Raw genomic sequence first — 18,631 nt, 5'->3', positions numbered from 1 at the left:
TGCTCTATTTTGTTTGGTGCAGGAATGAGTTTCCAGGGCAGTCTACCTTTCTCTGCTGAGCAGTCCACCCAGGACCCTCCTTTCGCCCTGGAGCCTGCTGCTTGGAAGAAACACTCATGGCATATTTCTGCCCTTGTGTAACAACAGCAATCATATATCATGGGCAGCAGGCCAGCAGCTCTTCACCTAGAACAAAAACAGGCCAGCCAGAGGTGGTCCTGGAATCACCGTTATTTTTTAATCATTTTTTATGAGTGATTCAGAAATTAACCAGTAATGTGCTGAGAAAACATTGTACAAGCTACAAAAAAAAAAAGTGCAATGAAAGAACATGTATGACATAATACATACTGACATAGGAGGATGTCCAAGACAGAATCTGAGAAAAGGAAAGTACCAAAAAACATGTATAGCATGATCCTGATTTTATGATTCATTGGAGAAACAAGGTGTCAATAGGTTTGGTTAGGCAGGGAAAGATGTCTGGAATGATGAATAGTATATTATAGACCAACTTCTTAATTGTGTTTATTCTAGGAAAGAAGAAGGAAGAGGAAGAAAAGAAGGGGACTGCTCTTATATTTTTTTATTCTTTTAATAATTAAAAAAGGAAAACACAGCGGGCTGGTGTTGCAGCATAATGTGTTAAGCCATGGCCCACAACACTGTCATCCCATGTGGGCAGCAGTACATGTCGCAGCTGCTGTGCTTCCAATCCAACACCCTGCTAATGGCTTGGGAAAGCAGTGGAGGATGACCCAAGTACTTGGGCCCCTGTACCCACATGGGAGACCCAAATGAAATGTGTGCCTCCTGGATTCAGCCTAGCACAACCCTGGCCATTGCAGTCATCTTGAATGAACCATTGGATGGAAGATCTCTCTCTCTCTCTCTCTCTCTCTCTCTGTAATTCTGCCTTTCAGGTGATAGATAAATCTTTTTAAAAAATAAAAAGGAAAAATGCAAGGTGTAAAAATTAATACATTTCATGATATTTTCATCCAATTTGGGGAGAATCTCTATTTAATATCTTTAAGCATACGTAGGTTTTCATGGTATCACCCTCCATAACCAATAGTCATATCATTCCACATATTTAATTAGAACACTTGCCTTGTAATTGCCTTTTGTGCCCAGAACACAAGAAGAAAGAGATTTGAGTTATTTCAGATTGTATTTCTCAGGTCCTTTCATGCTTTGCCAAGTCTGCTTTTCTGAGGCAATGATTTTTCAGTTAGCATTTTTAGTGGATCAACCTGCTCCTAGGGCCTGATGCTTCAAGATCACTGCAGGCTTACAAAGTCACGCCTGGGTGGGTGGGGGTGCAGATGGTTGGCACAGCAGTTAACATGCCACTTGGGTACCTCCGTCCTATATCAGAGTGCCTGCTTCAAGTCTCAGCTCTGCTCTCTGCTCTAACTTCCTGGTCTGGCGCACTCTGGAAGGCAGTGGTGATGGGGACTTCTCCCACCAGTGTGGGAGACTGGCTCCTAGCGTTAACTTGGTCCAGCTCTAGCTGTCAAGTATTTGGTGAGTGAATTGGAAGATGGGAGATTTCTTTCTCTGCTTTTCAAATGAATAAATGAACTGTTTTTCCTTGTGTACTAGACAACGTGTAGTTAGGCGTGGGGTCTGGGCTGGTGTGGTTTTAGTTAGTCCCTTTCAAAATCTCTAGAACTAATCATGAAGTGGTTCACAGATCTGGTATCACTCAAATCTGTATCACCCAGGCATGTGAATAGTAATCTTGAGATATTTTGGTTCTTTCTTTGCAGCCAGTTCTCACTAGTTGCAAGAAGAAAAACAAAAAAGAAATTGTCCTAATCAGATTCAGCTATTTTTTAACAAATTACCGTAAATCGGGTGGCTGAAACAACAAACATTTGTTTCTTACAGTTTGGGAGCCTGAGAAGTTCAGGATCAAGATGCCAAAAGACTCCTGACTGACGAGGGGTCACTTTTTGCAGATGGCCACTTTCTTGCTAATTTGTACATGGGGGTGGAGGTGGGAGGGGAGTAGGGAGGAGGAGAGAGAGAGAGAACATCTCTCTCATGCGGCCTCTTATAAGGGTAGAAACCTCATTCCTGAGAGCCCCACCCTGAAGACTGATTTACTCCTAAACCTGAGGTATTTCCTGCAAAGAAAAGGGTTATTTAGCTCACAGTTTTGGAGGGTGAAAGTCTAAACAGCATAGCTCAGACCCTCCCAAAGGCCCTATGGCGGATCGTGTGCCAACCAGGAAGAAAGAGAGATATCAGAGAGTAACTCTTCAGAGGGCAGGACCTTCAGTGACTTAAGACCCTCCCATTAGACCCCATCTCTTAAAAGTTCCCACCCCCCAACATCACCCTAGTAAAGAACAAGCTTCCAATACCTGCACCCCCTTGGAGACAAAGCACACGTAAAGCACTCGCATGTTGGAGATTAGGACTTCAGCATAGGAATATTAAGGGCACACAAACATTCACCACCTAGCAGACATTCATTGGAATGGTACAAGAGAAATGAAAATGAGCTGCCAGGCTTTGAACAGGAAAGAAAGTGCACTGAGCATCCAGGTGCTAAATCACAAGGACTAATTCTTCAGGAATGAACTGACTCTGCCATTTGTCACCTTGTGTCAGTCCTGCTGGGATGGAGACCCTGAGCAGGCTAGCTGAGGGTACATGTGCACCCCATGGCTAAAGGAAGACCAAGGCGCTGTCCACAGATGGGAAAGAGGTGGGTTTGGGGCAGGCAGACATAAGAAATGTCTCCCAAAGGGGCACAGCTTGTCAGTGACAGGTGTATCCCCAGTGAGAAGAAGGAATCCCCCAGACTCATCACCCCTTCGGATACTAGTGTTCTCATCATCTGGAGCATCGGCTTCTTCAAATGGGGCAGCCTTTAGAATTTAATGTCATGGTAACGGTGTCTCCAGATATAATGACTTGTCTTCCCTTTGGTCAGCAGTGATTTTATACCAGAGTTTCTGAGCCTCAGCGCTGTTGACACTGGGGGCTGCACACTGTGTTTTTTTGTTGTTGTTGTTGTTTTTTTGTTTGTTTGTTTTTGAGGAGCTGTCCTGTGTACTGTCGGATATCTCGTTGCATCCTTGGGCTCTACCCATCAGCTGCTGGTAGCATTCCCATCCTTACACTGGTCTTTACAATAAACATATCTCCGGGCATTGTCAAGTGCCCCCTTAGGGAACAAAGTTGCCCCTTGTTGAACACTGCTATTTAACACCAAGATAAGTGGTTCTGTCACACATTGCCAGCCCTGAGGACAACGAGGTCACACGAAAAGCAGCAAGGCCTAGCCTGAATTTGTTCTGTCCTCTCTTTCTGTGTGATCCTCACTCCTGGGCAATGCAGGCCCTTTCCAAGCCTGGAGGATCTATCTGTCTGCTACCGTGCCAGGCCATCTGACCACAAAAACAATCCACCTCCATTGATATGACAGGCACCTCCACTATCAGAATCCCTGGGTCGGCCTTCAACAGTCTTCTGTTCAAGGAAAGGAAATGACATAATGTAATCAGGGGCTTCAAAGAAACAAGAGTACCGAGACATGGACAGCATCTTTAGAGTCAGAATCTGTTGTGAGAAGTGTTTTTAAAGCCCCACATCAGGACTTGTTGCCTTCGTTTGAAGTCACGGATGAAATATGTAAAAGTCTCCTCCTCAAAGCCAAGGTAAAATATTTTCTTCTGTCAAAAGAATAAATCCTTTTTATGTTGAAAAGTATCTGGCACTTGGGGTTTAACAAACGTTTTGAGTTTATAGGGCAGAACCAAACAAAGCATTGGATGGCTGTCCATTGCCTTTGTTTATACCTAGCCATTGTCAAGGAATATTTGTAACAAGGTGTGAACTAGAAAACCCTGTCTACCTCCTCCTTGGTATGGTCTTTTTGATGCATTAAATAACTACAGATGTGACTTGCTTTTGCCTAGGGCTGGGAGTTAGATCAGGGTCAGGCTAAATCTCATCTCACTAGCTTGCACCCAGCTCTCCAGAATGTAACATTTCCCCTGTGGGTGCCCTAGACCCTTTCCACGGGCTCCCTTCCAAAGGTTTGATAAGACTAGTTGAGGGTAGAGCTTAATCCTCTAATTCCCCTGAAAGGATGTTTTCAGTTAGATTTTGTTTTACCCTCACTACATCATTTCCATATGGCCTGAGATAGACAAAAGGAATTTGTTTAAGATGGACAACATTTAAGACTCACTTGCGTAATGTGTGGCTCGCTAATATAATTGCCAGGCAGTGGGGCATTAGCCTTGCTTTTGGGGGAGGGCAGTGTGGAGCATTGCAAGGACTTTGGGTATAGCTTAGAAGTTGATTGACAGCCTTAAGCTTCCAAAGTAAATTTCTAAAACCCAAGTAATTTTTTCGCAGACATGTGAAACTTCAGAATTCCAATGGGAAAAGAAAGCTTTATTTTTAAAATAAACTCTTAAGTTTGAAAACAAAACCAGACAAGCAGTGTAGAAAGAACTGCTCTAAATTGAATTTCAAAGTGTGTCTTTTGGTCAGGGGCCTCCTCCGTACTCTCAGCCACAGCCCTAATTCTGGTCCTCATTTGTGCTGCTCTGATGACCTCATGGTTGGTCCCTCCCCACCTATCAGTGTTGCTTTCTGTGACCCACTTTCTAAGTTGCTGCCAGTGCCTTCTCTATAAAAACCACTGTGCATCATGTCGTCCTTCCACTCAACAGCTCCACGCTCACCACTGCACACGGTATACATTTTTTTATTTGTACACAAAATAAAGCTCAAACTCCTAGCTACAGCATTCAAGGAACTCGAGAATCCAGTCTGAGTTATTTCTCCAGGTTTTTCCGGTTTTTTTTTTTTTTGCCTAAAGTTCATGATAAACAAGATTAAGCATTCCAGGTACTGGGGACACACAGGGAAACTAATCCCTGCCCTGGAGCATGGGGAGGGAGAGTTGTATGTAAGGATGCCACCACTCAATGCCCAGGGTGGGATATACAGCTTCAGTGAACACCTGGTACTGACCATGAACATCCACCTTCCTTGGTCAGTTAAAACACACACGCTGAGAATCAAGTAAAGACAAGGCAAGGTCTGAATGAGATTTGCAGGTGGGCACATCCCTCATCTCTGCAGTCAAGTCCAGAGCAAAAGATTAACTGATTGACAGACTTCTGGTAAAGAAACTGAACTACACAAAACAATTTAATCAACCATATAGGATTTCTCAAGTTTAGAAATCAATATAGATTTTATGGGGAAGACAATAAAGATTGCACTCTTTTAAACTACAATATCCTCTCCACCTACTTTAAATTGAATTATGATTATACATCTTGTGATTTGATTAAATTTATTTGGTAAGCCCAACAGAAGACTAGATAAGAAATTACGGAATATGTACTCTACAGGATACTACACAACGGTAAAAAAAAAATGATATCCGGTCATTTGCAACAAAATAGAGGAATCTGGAAAACATCATGCTGAGTGAAATAAGCCAGTCCCAAAGGGACAAATATCATATGTTCTCCCTGATCGGTGACAACTAACTGAGCACCTAAAAGGAAACCTGTAGAAGTGAAACTGACACTACGAGAAACAGTGACTTGATCAGCCCTTCTCCTGACTGTGGAGGAACAGCTTACTATTTTATTCTTTTTAGTATTTTCTTTTTCTATTTAATACCATTGGCTGAACTCTTTAATTAACACACCATTATTCTTAGGTGTTTAAAGTTAACTGAAAACTGATCCTTGTTAAAAATAAGAGTAGGAATAAAAGAGGGAGGAGATGTACAGTTTGACACATGTTCACTCAGACTTACCCTAATGGTAGAGCTAGAAACTTGCCATGGGACTCCAAATTCCATTAAGTTGGCATGTTTTAATGCCATCTTACTAGTCAAAGTGATCAGTTTAACTTCCCAATTGATCATAAAGATAGGATAAAGTGTCAAAGAGATCACATAAATAAGACCAGTGTCCACTAATAATAATTGATAGAATTAAAAAGGGAAGTGGGATACACAGCAGACTGATAGAATGGGAAATTCCCTAAACAGCACTCTGGCCTCAGAATAAGCCCTTAAGGAACTCAGATCCAGCTAAAAAGCCCATGAGAGTTTCTCAGGCATGGAAAGCCAAAGACACTCGGGAAAAAAAAAAAAAAAAAAAAAAAAAAAACCTAAATGAAAGATCTCTATGAGTGAGATCCCAGTGGAAAGAAGGGGCCATCAAAAAAGGATTTACCTTTCTCTGAAGGGAGGAGAGAACTTCCACTTTGATTATGGTCTTGTCTAAATAAGGTCAGAGTTTGTGAATTCAAGAAGCTTCCATAGTCTTGGCAACTCATGACAAGAGCCTTGGGTGATGACTGACGTCATAAATAAGAGCATCAATTGTTAAATCAACAACAGGAGTCACTGTAAACTTCCTCCCCATATAGGATCTCTGTCCTTAATGTGTTGCACTGTGATAATTAATGGTAAAAATAGTCTTCAAACAGTACTTTATACTTTGTGTATCTGTGTCAGTGCAATCTGTTGAAATCTTTACTTAGTATATACTAAATTGATCTTCTGTATATAACGATAATTAAAAATGAATTTTAATGGGCCAGCGCCACGGCTCAGTAGGCTAATCCTCCGCCTGCGGCTCCAGCACACTGGGTTCTAGTCCCGGTTGGGGCGTCGGATTCTGTCCCGGTTGCTCCTCTTCCTCTCCAGCTCTCTGCTGTGGCCAGGGAGTGCAGTGGAGGATAGCCCAAGTCCTTGGGCCCTGCACCCCATGGGAGACCAGGAGAAGCACCTGGCTCCTGCAGATCAGCGCAGTGTGCCGGCCGCAGCGCGCTGGCCGCAGCGGCCATTGGGGGGTGAACCAACGGCAAAAGGAAGACCTTTCTCTCTCTCACACACACTGTACACTCTGCCTGTCAAAAAAAAAAAAAGAAAGAAAGAAAGAAAGAAAAGAAAATGAATCTTAATGAAGAACAGGATGGAAGAGGGAGTAGGAGATGGGATGGTTTGCGGGTGGGAGGGTGGTTATGAGGGGAAAACTGCTATAATCCAAAACCTGTACTTTCGAAATTTATATTTATTAAATAAAAGTTTTCTTTAAAAATTTTTTAAAAATTATTTGGTAAAGTGTGAGTTTAATTGGAAAAGGAATGCTCTAAACATTCTTTGGATGAAGGTTTTTTTTTAAACTTTTATTTAGTAAATATAAATTTCCAAAGTACAGCTTATGGATTACAATGGCTTCCCCCCCTCCATAACTTCCCTCCCACCCGCAACCCTCCCTCTCCTGCTCCCTCTCCTATTCCATTCACATCAAGATTCATTTTCAATTCTCTTTATATACAGAAGATCAACTTAGTATATATTAAGTAAAGATTTCAACAGTTTGTACTCACACAGAACATAAAGTGTAAAATACTGTTTGAATACTAGTTACAGCATTAATTCACGTTGGATAACACATTAAGGACAGAGATCTTACATGAGGAGTAAGTGCACAGTGACTCCTGATGTTGACTTAACAATTTGACACTCTTGTTTATGGTGTCAGTAATCTCCCTAGGCTCCAGTTATGAGTTGCCAAGGCTATGGAAGCCTTTTGAGTTTGTCGACTTCGATCTTATTTAGACAAGGTCATAGTCAAAGTGAAAGTTCACGCCTCCCTTCAGAGAAAGGTACCTCCTTCTTTGATGGTCTGTTCTTTCTAGTGGGATCTCACTCATAGAGATCTTTCATTTAGGTCCTTTTTTTTTGCCAGAGTGTCTTGGCTTTCCATGCCTAAAATACTCTCATGGGCTCTTGAGCCAGATCCGAATGCCTTAAGGGCTGATTCTGAGGCCAGAGCGCTGTTTAGGACATCTGCCATTCTGTGAGTCTGCTGTGTATCCCGCTTCCCATGTTGGAACCTTCTCTCCTTTTTTGATTCTATCAGTTAGTATTAGCAGACACTAGTCTTGTTTATGTGATCCCTTTGACTCTTAGACCTATCAGTATGATCAATCGTGAGCTGAAATTGATCACTTTGACTAGTGAGATGGCATTGGTACATGCCACATTGATGGGATTGTATTGGAATCCCCTGGCACATTTCTAACTCCACCATTCGGAGCAAGTCAAATTGAGCATGTCCCAAATTGTACATCTCCTCCCTCTCTTATTCCCACTCATATTTAACAGAGATCACTTTTCAGTTAAATTTAAACACCTAAGAATAATTGTGTGTTAATTACAGAGTTCAACCAATAGTATTAAGTAGAACAAAAAAAATACTAACAGGGATAACATATTAAGTTGTTCATCAACAGTCAGAACAAGGGCCGATCAAGTCACTGTTTCTCTTAGTGTCCATTTTAATTCAACAGGTTTCCTTTTTGGTGCTAGGTTAGTTGTCACCGATCAGGGAGAACATATGATATTTGTCCCTTTGGGACTGGCTTATTTCACTCAGCATGATGTTTTCCAGATTCCTGCATTTTGTTGCAAGTGACAGGATTTCATTGGTTTTGACTGCTGTATAGTATTCTATAGAGTACATGTCCCATAATTTCTTTATCCAGTCTACTGTTGATGGGCATTTGGGTTGGTTCCAGGTCTTAGCTATTGTGAATTGAGCTGCAATAAACATTAAGGTACAGACCGCTTTTTTGTTTGCCAATTTAATTTCCTTTGGGTAAATTCCAAGGAGTGGGATGGCTGGGTTGTATGGTAGGGTTATATTCAGGTTTCTGAGGAATGTCCAGACTGACTTCCATAGTGGCTTAACCAGTTTGCATTCCCACCAACAGTGGGTCAGTGTCCCTTTCTCCCCACATCCTCGCCAGCATCTGTTGTTGGTAGATTTCTGAATGTGAGCCATTCTAACCTGGGTGAGGTGAAACCTCATTGTAGTTTTGATTTGCATTTCCCTGATGGTTAGTGATTCTGAACATTTTTTCATGTGTCTGTTGGCCATTTGGATTTCCTCTTTTGAAAAATGTCTATTGATGTCCTTGGCCCATCTCTTGAGTGGGTTGTTTGTTTTGTTGTTGTGGAGTTTCTTGATCTCTTTGTAGACTCTGGTTATTAATCCTTTATCAGTTGCCTAATTTGCAAATATTTTTTCCCATTCTGTCGGTTGCCTCTTCACTTTCCTGACTGTTTCTTTTGAAGTACAGAAACTTCTCGATTTGATGCAACCCCAATTGTTAATTTTGGCTTTGACCACCTGTGCTTCCAGAATCTTTTCCAAGAAGTCTTTGCCAGTACCTATATCTTGCAGGGTTTCTCCAATGTTCTCTAATAATTTGATGGTGTCTGGTCGTAAATTTAGGTTTTTAATCCATGTTGAGTGAATTTTTGTGTAAGGTGAAAGGTAGGGGTCTTTCTTCATGCTTCCTAATGTGGAAATCCAGTTTTCCCAGCACCATTTATTGAATAGACTGTCCTTACTCCAGGGATTGGTTTTAGATACTTGATCAAATATAAGTTGGCTGTAGATGTTTGGATTGATTTCTGGTGTTTCTATTCTGTTCCATTGGTCTATCCATCTGTTTCTGTACCAGTACCATGCTGTTTTGATTACAACTGCCCTGTAGTATGTCCTGAAATCTGGTATTGTGATGCCTCCGTCTTTGTTTCTGTTGCACAAATTTGCCTCAGCTATTCAAGGTCTCCTGTGTCTCCATATGAATTTCAGCACCTTTTTTTCCAGATCTGAGAAGAATGTCTTTGGTATTTTGATTGGTATCACATTGAATCTATAAATTGCTTTTGGGAGAATGGACATTTTGATGATATTGATTCTTCCAATCCATGAACATGGAAGATTTTTCCATTTTTTGGTATCCTCTTCTATTTCTTTCTATAAGATTTTTAAATTCTCATCTTAGAGATCTTTATCTTCCTTGGTTAAGTTTATTCCAAGGCATTTGATTGTTTTTGTGGCTATTGTGAATGGGATTGATCTTAGAAGTTCTTTCTCAACCATAGCATTGCCTGTGTATACAAAGGCTGTTGATTTTTGTGCATTGATTTTATATCCTGCTACTTTGCCAAACTCTTCTATGAGTTCCAATAGTCTCTTAGTAGAGTTCTTTGGATCCCCTAAATAAAGAATCATATCATCTGCAAAGAGGGATAGTTTGATATTCTTTCCCAATTTGTATTGCTTTAATTTCTTTTTCTTGCCTAATGGCTCTGGCCAAAACTTCCAAAACTATATTGAAGAGCAGTGGTGAGAGTGGGCATCCCTGTCTGGTACCAGATCCCAGTGGAAATGCTTCCAACTTTTCCTCATTCAATAGGATGCTGGCCGTGGGTTTTTTATAAATTGCTTTGATTGTATTGAGGAATGTTCCTTCTATACCCAGTTTGCTTAGAGTTTTCATCATGAAAGGGTGTTGTATTTTATCAAATGCTTTCTTTGCATCTATTGAGATAATCATATGGTTTTTCTTCTGCAGTTTGTTAATGTGGTGTATCACATTGATTTGTGAACACTGAACAATCCCTGCATACCAGGGATAAATCCCACTTGGTCTGGGTGGATGATCTTTCTGATGTGTTGTTGCATTCTATTGACCAGAATTTTATTGAGGATTTTTGCGTCTATGTTCATCAGGGATATTGGTCTGTAATTTTCTTTCAATGCAGCATCTTTTTTGGGCTTAGGAATTTAGGTGATGCTGACTTCATAGAAAGAATTTAGGAGGATTCTCTTTTTGATTGTTCTGAATAGTTTGAGAAGAATTTGAGTTAGTTCTTCTTTAAAAGTCTGGTAGAATTCAGCAGTGAATCCATCTGGTCCTAGGCTTTTCTTTGTTGGGAAGACCTTTACTACTGTTTCAATTTCTGTCTCAGTTATGGGTCTGTTTAGGTTTTCTATGTCTTCTTGGTTCAATTTAGGTAGGTTGTATGTGTCCAAGAATCTGTCCATTTCTGATAGATTTCCCTATTTGCTGGCATACAACTCCTTGTGGTAATTTCTGATGATTCTTTTTATTTCTGTGGTGTCTGTTGTTATGTTTCCTTTTTCATCTCTGATTTTATTGATTTAGGTCTTTTCTCTTCTTTTTTAGTTAGTTGGGCCAATGGGGTGTCAATTTTGTTTATTTTTTCAAAAAACCAGCTCCTCGTTTGGCTGATTTTTTGTAATTTTTTTTATTCAATCCTGTTGATTTCTTCATTGATTTTAATTATTTCTCTTCTCCTACTAGATTTGGGTCTGGTTTCCTGCAGTTTTTCTAGATCCTTGAGATGCATTGAGAGCTCATTTATGTGGTGCCTTTCTAATTTCTTGATGTAGGCACCTATTGCTATAAACTTTCCTCTTAACACTGCTTTTGCTATATCCCACAGGCAGAGTGGACAGTGTGAGAGAGAGAGAGAAAGGTCTTCCTTTTGCCGTTGGTTCACCCTCTAATGGCCACCGTGGAGGGTGCGCTGCGGCCAGCGCACCGCACTGATCCGATGGCAGGAGCCAGGTACTTATCCTGGTCTCCCATGGGGTGCAGGGCCTAAGGACTTGGGCCATCCTCCACTGCACTCCCTGGCCACAGCAGAGAGCTGGCCTGGAAGAGGGGCAACTGGGACAGGATCGGTGCCCCGACCAGGACTAGAACCCGGTGTGCCGGTGCCGCAAGGCAGAGGATTAGCGTATTGAGCTGCGGCGCCGGCCTATATCCCATAAGTTTTAATATGTTGTGCTGTTATCCTCATTTACTTCCAGAAAGTTTTTGATTTCTCTTTTGATTTCTTCTATGACCCATTGTTCATTCAGGAGCATGTTGTTAAATCTCCATGTGTTTGCATATGCTCTAGGGATTCCTGAGTTGCTAATTTCCAACTTCATTCAACTGTTGTCTAAGAAGCTGCATCGTAAGATGCTAATTCTTTTGAATTTGCTGAGACTTGCTTTATGGCCTAGTATGTGGTCAATCCTAGAGTAGGTTTCATGTACTGCTGAGAAGAATGTAAATTCTTTAAGTGTAGGATGAAAAGTTCTGTAGATATTTGTTAGATCCATTTGGCTATAGTGTCATTTAAATCTACTGTTTCTATGTTGATCTTCTGTCCAGTTGATCTGTCTATTTCTTAGAGTGGAGTATTGAAGTCCCCCAGTACTATTTTATTGGAGTCTAAGTCTCCCTCTAAGTCCCTTAACATATCTTTTAAATAAACTGGTGCCCTGTAATTAGGTGCATATACATTGATAATCATTATAACTTCCTGTTGAATTGATCTCTTTTTCATTATATAGTGCTCCTCTTTGTCTCTCTTAACAGTTTTTGTGTTAAAGTTTATTTTGTATGATATTAAGATGGCTATGCCTGCTCTTTTTTCATTTCTGTTGGCGTGGAATATCTTTTTCCAGCCTTTCGCTTTCAGTCTGCATGCATCTTTGTTGGAAAGATGTGTTTCTTGTAAGCAGCAAATAGATGGGTTTTGTTCCTCAATCCATTCAGCCGATCTGTGTCTTTTAACAGGAGAGTTGAGGCCATTAACGTTCAATGTGACTATTGATAAGTAGCGACTTTGCCCTGCCATTTTCCCAAAGATATTTTCTAATATATGCTTTGAACTTCGTGTGATCTTTTGCTGTGAGGTTTTCTTCCTTTACCTTCTTTCATATTGGTGACCGTGTTTCTGTGTGTAACACATCTTTAAGCATCTTTTGCATGGCTTGATGAGTGGCGACAAATTCTTTCAGTTTCTGTTTGCTATGAAAAGTCTTTACTTCACCTTCATTCACAAATGAGAGCTTTGCAGGATATAATATTCTGGGCTGGCAGTTTTTCTCTCTTAGTACCTGGGCTATGTCTCACCATTCCCTCCTAGCCTGTACGGTTTCTGATGAGAAGTCTGCTGTGAGTCTAATTGGAGATCCTCTGAGAATAATCTGACGTTTCTCTCTTGCACATTTTAGAATCTTTTCTTCGTTTCACTGTGGTGAGTTTAATTACAACAGGTCGTGGTGATGATCTCTTTTGATCATGTTTACTAGGGGTTCTATGAGCTTCCTGTACTAGGATGTTTCTGTTCTTCTCCAAACCCGGGAAGTTCTCTGCAAGTATCTCACTAAAAAGGCCTTCTAATCCTTTCTCTCTCTCCATGCCTTCAAGAACTCCTAGAACTCGAATGTTGGGTTTTTAAATACTATCCTGTAGATTCCCAACAAAATTTTTTAGATTTCTAATTTCCTCTTCTTTCCTTTGGTTTGATTGTATACTTTCCTGTGCTCTGTCTTCTAAGTCTGATATTCTCTCTTCTGTCTCACTGACTCTGTTTTTAAGGCTCTCTAATGTGCTTGTCATTTGATCTATTGAGTTCTTTATTTCATTTTGATTTCTCTTCACTATCACACTTTCCTGTTCTACTAGTTTCTGCATTTCAATTTGATTCCTCCTTAAGATTTCATTTTCATGAGAGAGATTTTCTATCCTGTCCAGTAAGGATTTCTGTAGTTCAAGAATTTGTTTTTGAAAACTTCTAAATGTTCTCATTATAAATTTTTTTGAAATCTGTATCTTGCATTTCTTCTATCTCATCACCTTCATAATCTTGGATTGGGGTATTTTGTTCATTTGCGGGCATAATAATGTCTTCCTTGTTCTTGTTTCCTTGGTTTCTGTGTTTGTTGCTTGGCATTGTGGAGATATTCTTTGGTTTCTTCTTCCCTCACTGTGGTGTTTTTTTCTCATTATACTATGACTGTACTAAGTGGACTATCTGCTTTTGATGGATCCTTAGAGGCTTGTGATGGGTGTGGCCAGAGAGCTCTGTTTGGTTCTTCAGGGTTAAGGGTGTGCCAAAGGTGACACACCCAGATTAGGCATGGTAAATCTCTCTCTCTCTCTCTCTCTCTCTCTCTCTCTCTCTCTCTCGCCTCTTTGATTCAGAAGGGAAGTAATTCCTCACGGCTGAGCGGAATTGAAAGCAGTCAGTTTCTGATCTCTGGCTCCTGTGGGTATAATATTTGTCTGCTCTGTCCCAAGGACAACACAAAGGATCTGTGCTGCCCTCAGTGTGAGCTCAAATTCCCCTGCAGTCTCCCACCGGGTTGCCAAGGTTACCGAGTTTGTGGTATCTCTGGAGAGTACTCACGTGAACTCCATGAGTTCTCTCCCACACCTTCAGTCCTTCACAGTCTCAGTTCATTAGCTCCACACATTCACTAGGTCCTAACCTCCTGTTATTTCACCCACCCCCCAGAGTCAGGTTTTTCTGCTTGGCTGATGGCCGGCGCAGCTTTTACATATGTCCAAAATGGTGCCTGCTCTTTGTCTTGATCGCCTTTGAAAGGTGAGTGAAGAGAGAGACTCGTGTCCGTACCAATCCCCCCCCCTTTTTTTTCCTCTCTCCTCTAGCTAGCCTGGTGAACTTTCCCCCATGGGGCTTCAAGCCTCATTCCTTCTAGGCTCCTCATTCCGCTTTCCTGCTGGTGTCTCGGGCTACTGAGGTTTCGCCTCACCTCCCTTTCCAGTGCTGGTGCATAGATTCCGCGGCTGGGGTCTCGAGCCATGGGCGCCCGTGCCCTCCAGGTAGGTCCACCGTGAACCACTAGTTCTGGAAGAGTTTCCTCTGCTGTTTCTTCCCTAACTCTTCCTTGAACCTGCAGTATCTCCGCTTTTATTAAACTGTCTTTTCCTGAACTATCAGTGTGCTCCCTTCCTATTCTGCCATCTTGCTGGAAGCCCCTTGGATAAAGGTTCTTTATCCAATAAATGTTGCCCTAAAGTGGAGTGGGAAGGAAGAAAAGCCTGATAGTTTTTGTTGAATTTGATGATCTGCATTTTGTTGAAGGCGCCTATCTCTTTTTTTTTTTTAATGCAGAACATTAAGATAATAGGTGTTTCTTCTGCCCTTTGGACTCCCTCTACCTTAGTTGAGTGTATTTGAGCTGAGGGCTCAGCATTTAAGGTACACCTGCAGTCAATTCTTTTGAAGTGAGCAATGCTATGGTTTGATGCTGTTTGTCCCCAGAGGTTCCTATGTTTGAAAGTTGGTCCCTTGTAGGGGGGTGTTGAAAATGGTGAGCCTTTAAGAGGTAGAACCTAGTGACAGATCACTGAAGTTGCTGCCCTTGGATGCAACTAAGGTAGCTCTCACAGAACCCTTTAGCTACTGAGAGAGTGAGTTGTTACAGGAGTGAGCCTAACCCCTGACTCATTCTCTGGCTTCCTGGTTTGTGATGTGGTCACTCACTCTGGCACATGATCCTATTATCATGGTACTACCCCATGGTCTCCTATCATGAGAACTTTACTAGAGGCAAGCCGATGCCAGTACCATGCCTTTGAACCTCCAGAACCGTGAGCCAAATAAACCTCTCTAGTGCCTCCAGTCTTCCATTATAGTCATGAAAAACAGGCAAAGTGAGACAACAATTATAATTCTCTATGTCTAGATTTTCACTTCTTATCTTTAATAATTTTCTTGACCTTATCATTATATGGACAATAAGGTTCATTTCCATATCACTATATATTTTGGAGAAGTAGAAAGGTTCCCAAATCTGAAGGAGATGAGCTAGTATGCTGACTAAAGGCATGTAGTGTAAAAACAGGTTAGATTCAAACTTTGGCTTTGCTATTATGTGTGTCCCTCACCTATTTGTACCTCAGTTTAACTTGGCTGCTAAAAATGTGTATATTAACATCTGCCTCAGAAATTCATTCTGTAGATTATATCAGAAGATGACCTACAAAGAAAACTAAGTTACAAATGATATAAATCATGCAAATGGTACAGAAGTCTTCAACATGTTATCGCTGATTTCCATTAGCATTGTCATTTATCTAGGTCTCCACACTCCTTCAACATTCCTTATCACTCTGACAACATAATGCAAGGGTACTTACTCATTATCCTGTGGAATCATGAGACGTCTTGAGTACTTATGTAATAGGCATGCATGTCCCACTTCCTTTGGGGAGGTTGGGTTGCATAAAGGGGGCAGACTGGGAAAATATGAACACCCAAAAATCTGTTTTTAAAAAAGTCCACAGAATAGAAGTGGGAGGATCCTATTTCTTGGGACCATACGATCTATAGCCATCCACAAATGGGTGTGGTGGCACAGTAGATTAAGCCACAGCTTGAGACACCCACATCCCATACCAGAGTGCCAACTCAAGTCCCCACTACTTTGTTCCAATTCAGCTTCCTGTTAATGCATCCTGGAGAGCAGGAGATGACAGCTCAGTGCTTGGCCCTTTCACTCATGTCGGAGACCAAGGTGGAGTTCTGGGCTCCTTGGCATCACCCTAGCTCAGCCCTGGCTGTTGTAGGCATTTGGGGAGTGAACTGGCAGATGAAAGATTCTCTTTCTCTCTCTTTCTCTATCTTTCTTTCTTTCTCTCTCTCCCTCATAGATGAAAGTAAATAAGCTATATTTTTTAAAGATACACAGCCATTGTACAGTTCTGAAAACAAGAAACCTAGGGATATAAGTGAAAGAATTCACATTGAAGCAAGGAAAGAGGAAGGAGTCTTCAAAATAAGAATGAGTATTTTGGAGCCGGCTCTGTGGCGCAGTCGGTTAAAGCCCTAGCCTTCAGCACTGGCATCCCATATAGGCACTGGCTCGAGTCCCGGCTGCTCCACTTCCAATCCAGTTCTCTGCTATGGCCTGATAAATCAGTAGAAGATGGCCTAAGTTCTTGGGCCCTGCACCCACATGGGAAACCTGGAAGAAGCTCCTGGCTCCTGGCTTCAGATCAGCTCAGCTCTGGCCATTGTGGTTATTTCAGAAATGAACCAGCAGAATGGAAGACTTCTCTCTCTCTCTCTGGCTCTACCTCTCTCTGTAACCCTTTCAAATAAATAAAATAACTCTTTAAAAAAATAAGAATGAGTATTTAGATGAAGACAGGATAATGCCAAAGAAGAACTCTTCTATTGACCACTGCCTAACCAGAAATAGCTCATATTTCTATAATTATTTTTCAACTCACAATAGAAATATTGTATAACCACCACAAGAGTGATCTATGACAAAACTGAGTGGTATGATAATTTTACTTTCCAAGTGTTCCCATATTTTAAGTTTATTTTTAACTTCTGGATTAACATATAACACTTGCACATTTTAAAGGATACAGTGCAACCTTTAAATATACACGCACAGCTTAAACCTACTATATCAGGCAACCGCCTTTCCATTTTCTTACCTTTCCTTTGTATTTGGAGGCTGCCAGTTGCTCTGCTCCAGTTCTTTATAATTCATCATTGTGAGCCATAACTTCTATGCCAGGAACCCCTTCAGCAGTGTGATGAGGCCCAGAGATTCTGTATGAAAATAATATTCTTAAATACTTAAAATAAAATATGTAATGTGACAAAAAATCAATTCTATTAAAGCACACCCATTAGAATTTTCTTCAAATCTGAAAAAATACAAATCTTAGCATAATTTATGTATCCTTAACACATGAAAAACAGAGGTACCACAGATAATTACCATAATCTCCAAGAACTAGTGAGCATAAATGTTACTTAGAAATATTTACAAGGGAGCTGGCATTGTGGTGTAGAGGGTAAAGCCACCAACTGCAGTGCCAGCATCCTATTTAGGTGCCAATTGGAGTCCTAGCTGCTCCACTTCTGATCCAGCTCCCCACTAATGTGCCTGGGAAAGCAGCGGAGGATGGCCCAAATGCTTGGGCTCCTGCACCCATGCTGGAGACCTGGAAGAAGCTTCTGGCTCCTGGCTTCTGCTTGGCCCAGCCCCAGCCATTGTGGCCATTTGGCCCTCTCTCTCTCTGTGTAACTCTGCCTTTGAAATAAATAAAATAAATCTTTAGTATTTTGCCAAGATAGTAGATTAGGGGGTGACATGATGCACTAGACTAGGGATAAACAGTGAAAGAAAGGGGTGTAGGAAGTGTACTTTGAGGGCAGAATTGGAGAAAAACACACTGGAAACCCTACAAGAACAGGAGGAACCCCGCGGACCTGTGTGGAAGGTACAGCTGCACAGGAAGAATGCGGGCACAGCCCACGATGGCAGCGGCTAGGAGGCGGAGTGGCGGTAGCTTTGAGATGGAGGTGAGACCCGACTGGAGCAACCCATGGCGATATAACCAGAGGGAGAGCATAGCGTGAATCCGGACTGGACCTTGGGGACTAGCGGTTGCCCAGGACCCAGTGGAAGTAGAAGGGGCATGTTTGTCTTTCTCCAGCTTCCCCACAACAGCTCCTGCTGCCTGGCAGAGAAAGGGCAGGCACCATTTGGGGTATGGGCAGCAACTGGGCAAGCCCTTGTGTGTACACACAACAACCGGCTGAGACAGGACGCCACCCTCACAACAGTACTGGTGGCAGTGCTGGAGCAACATTTGGCCAGCGGCTCCTGTGTACCCATGTGACCCAGTGATTCCAGCAGAGGAAACAATCCCCAGCCCCCACTGACTTTCAGCCTATCTAGAAGGTGGCTGTGCAACCACGTAGGATGGTGAGGTGTCTGCAGCCTCCCAGGATCAAGCCTAGGTGGAGCTTTCTTGGGGAACATCTGACTGTCTATCTACTGGGCAGGCTGGCAGGGCAAACAGAAACCTCGGCACCCAGCGACTGTGGGAGCCTCGTGTGCTGAGACTGGGAGTCTCAGTGGTTATGTGAGAAGGTGCAGGGAGTAGCTGGGTCTCTGGGCGATCA

At 41.9% G+C, this 18,631-nt stretch overlaps 1 long non-coding RNA gene across 1 annotated transcript in view; it reads right to left on the bottom strand.

Annotated features, from left to right (window-relative positions):
- The window catches only part of LOC133769576 (uncharacterized), a 159,985-nt gene that overhangs the window by 19,710 nt on the left and 121,644 nt on the right, over positions 1–18,631 (bottom strand). Inside the window, exon 3 of the long non-coding RNA XR_009867211.1 lies at positions 17,149–17,266. This is a non-coding gene — a long non-coding RNA (uncharacterized LOC133769576). The remainder of the gene's footprint in view (positions 1–17,148; positions 17,267–18,631) is intronic.

Source organism: Lepus europaeus, chromosome 11, assembly GCF_033115175.1.
Source record: "Lepus europaeus isolate LE1 chromosome 11, mLepTim1.pri, whole genome shotgun sequence".
Taxonomy (NCBI): Eukaryota; Metazoa; Chordata; class Mammalia; order Lagomorpha; family Leporidae; genus Lepus; species Lepus europaeus.
This window is presented reverse-complemented; position numbering and strand designations above follow the sequence as displayed.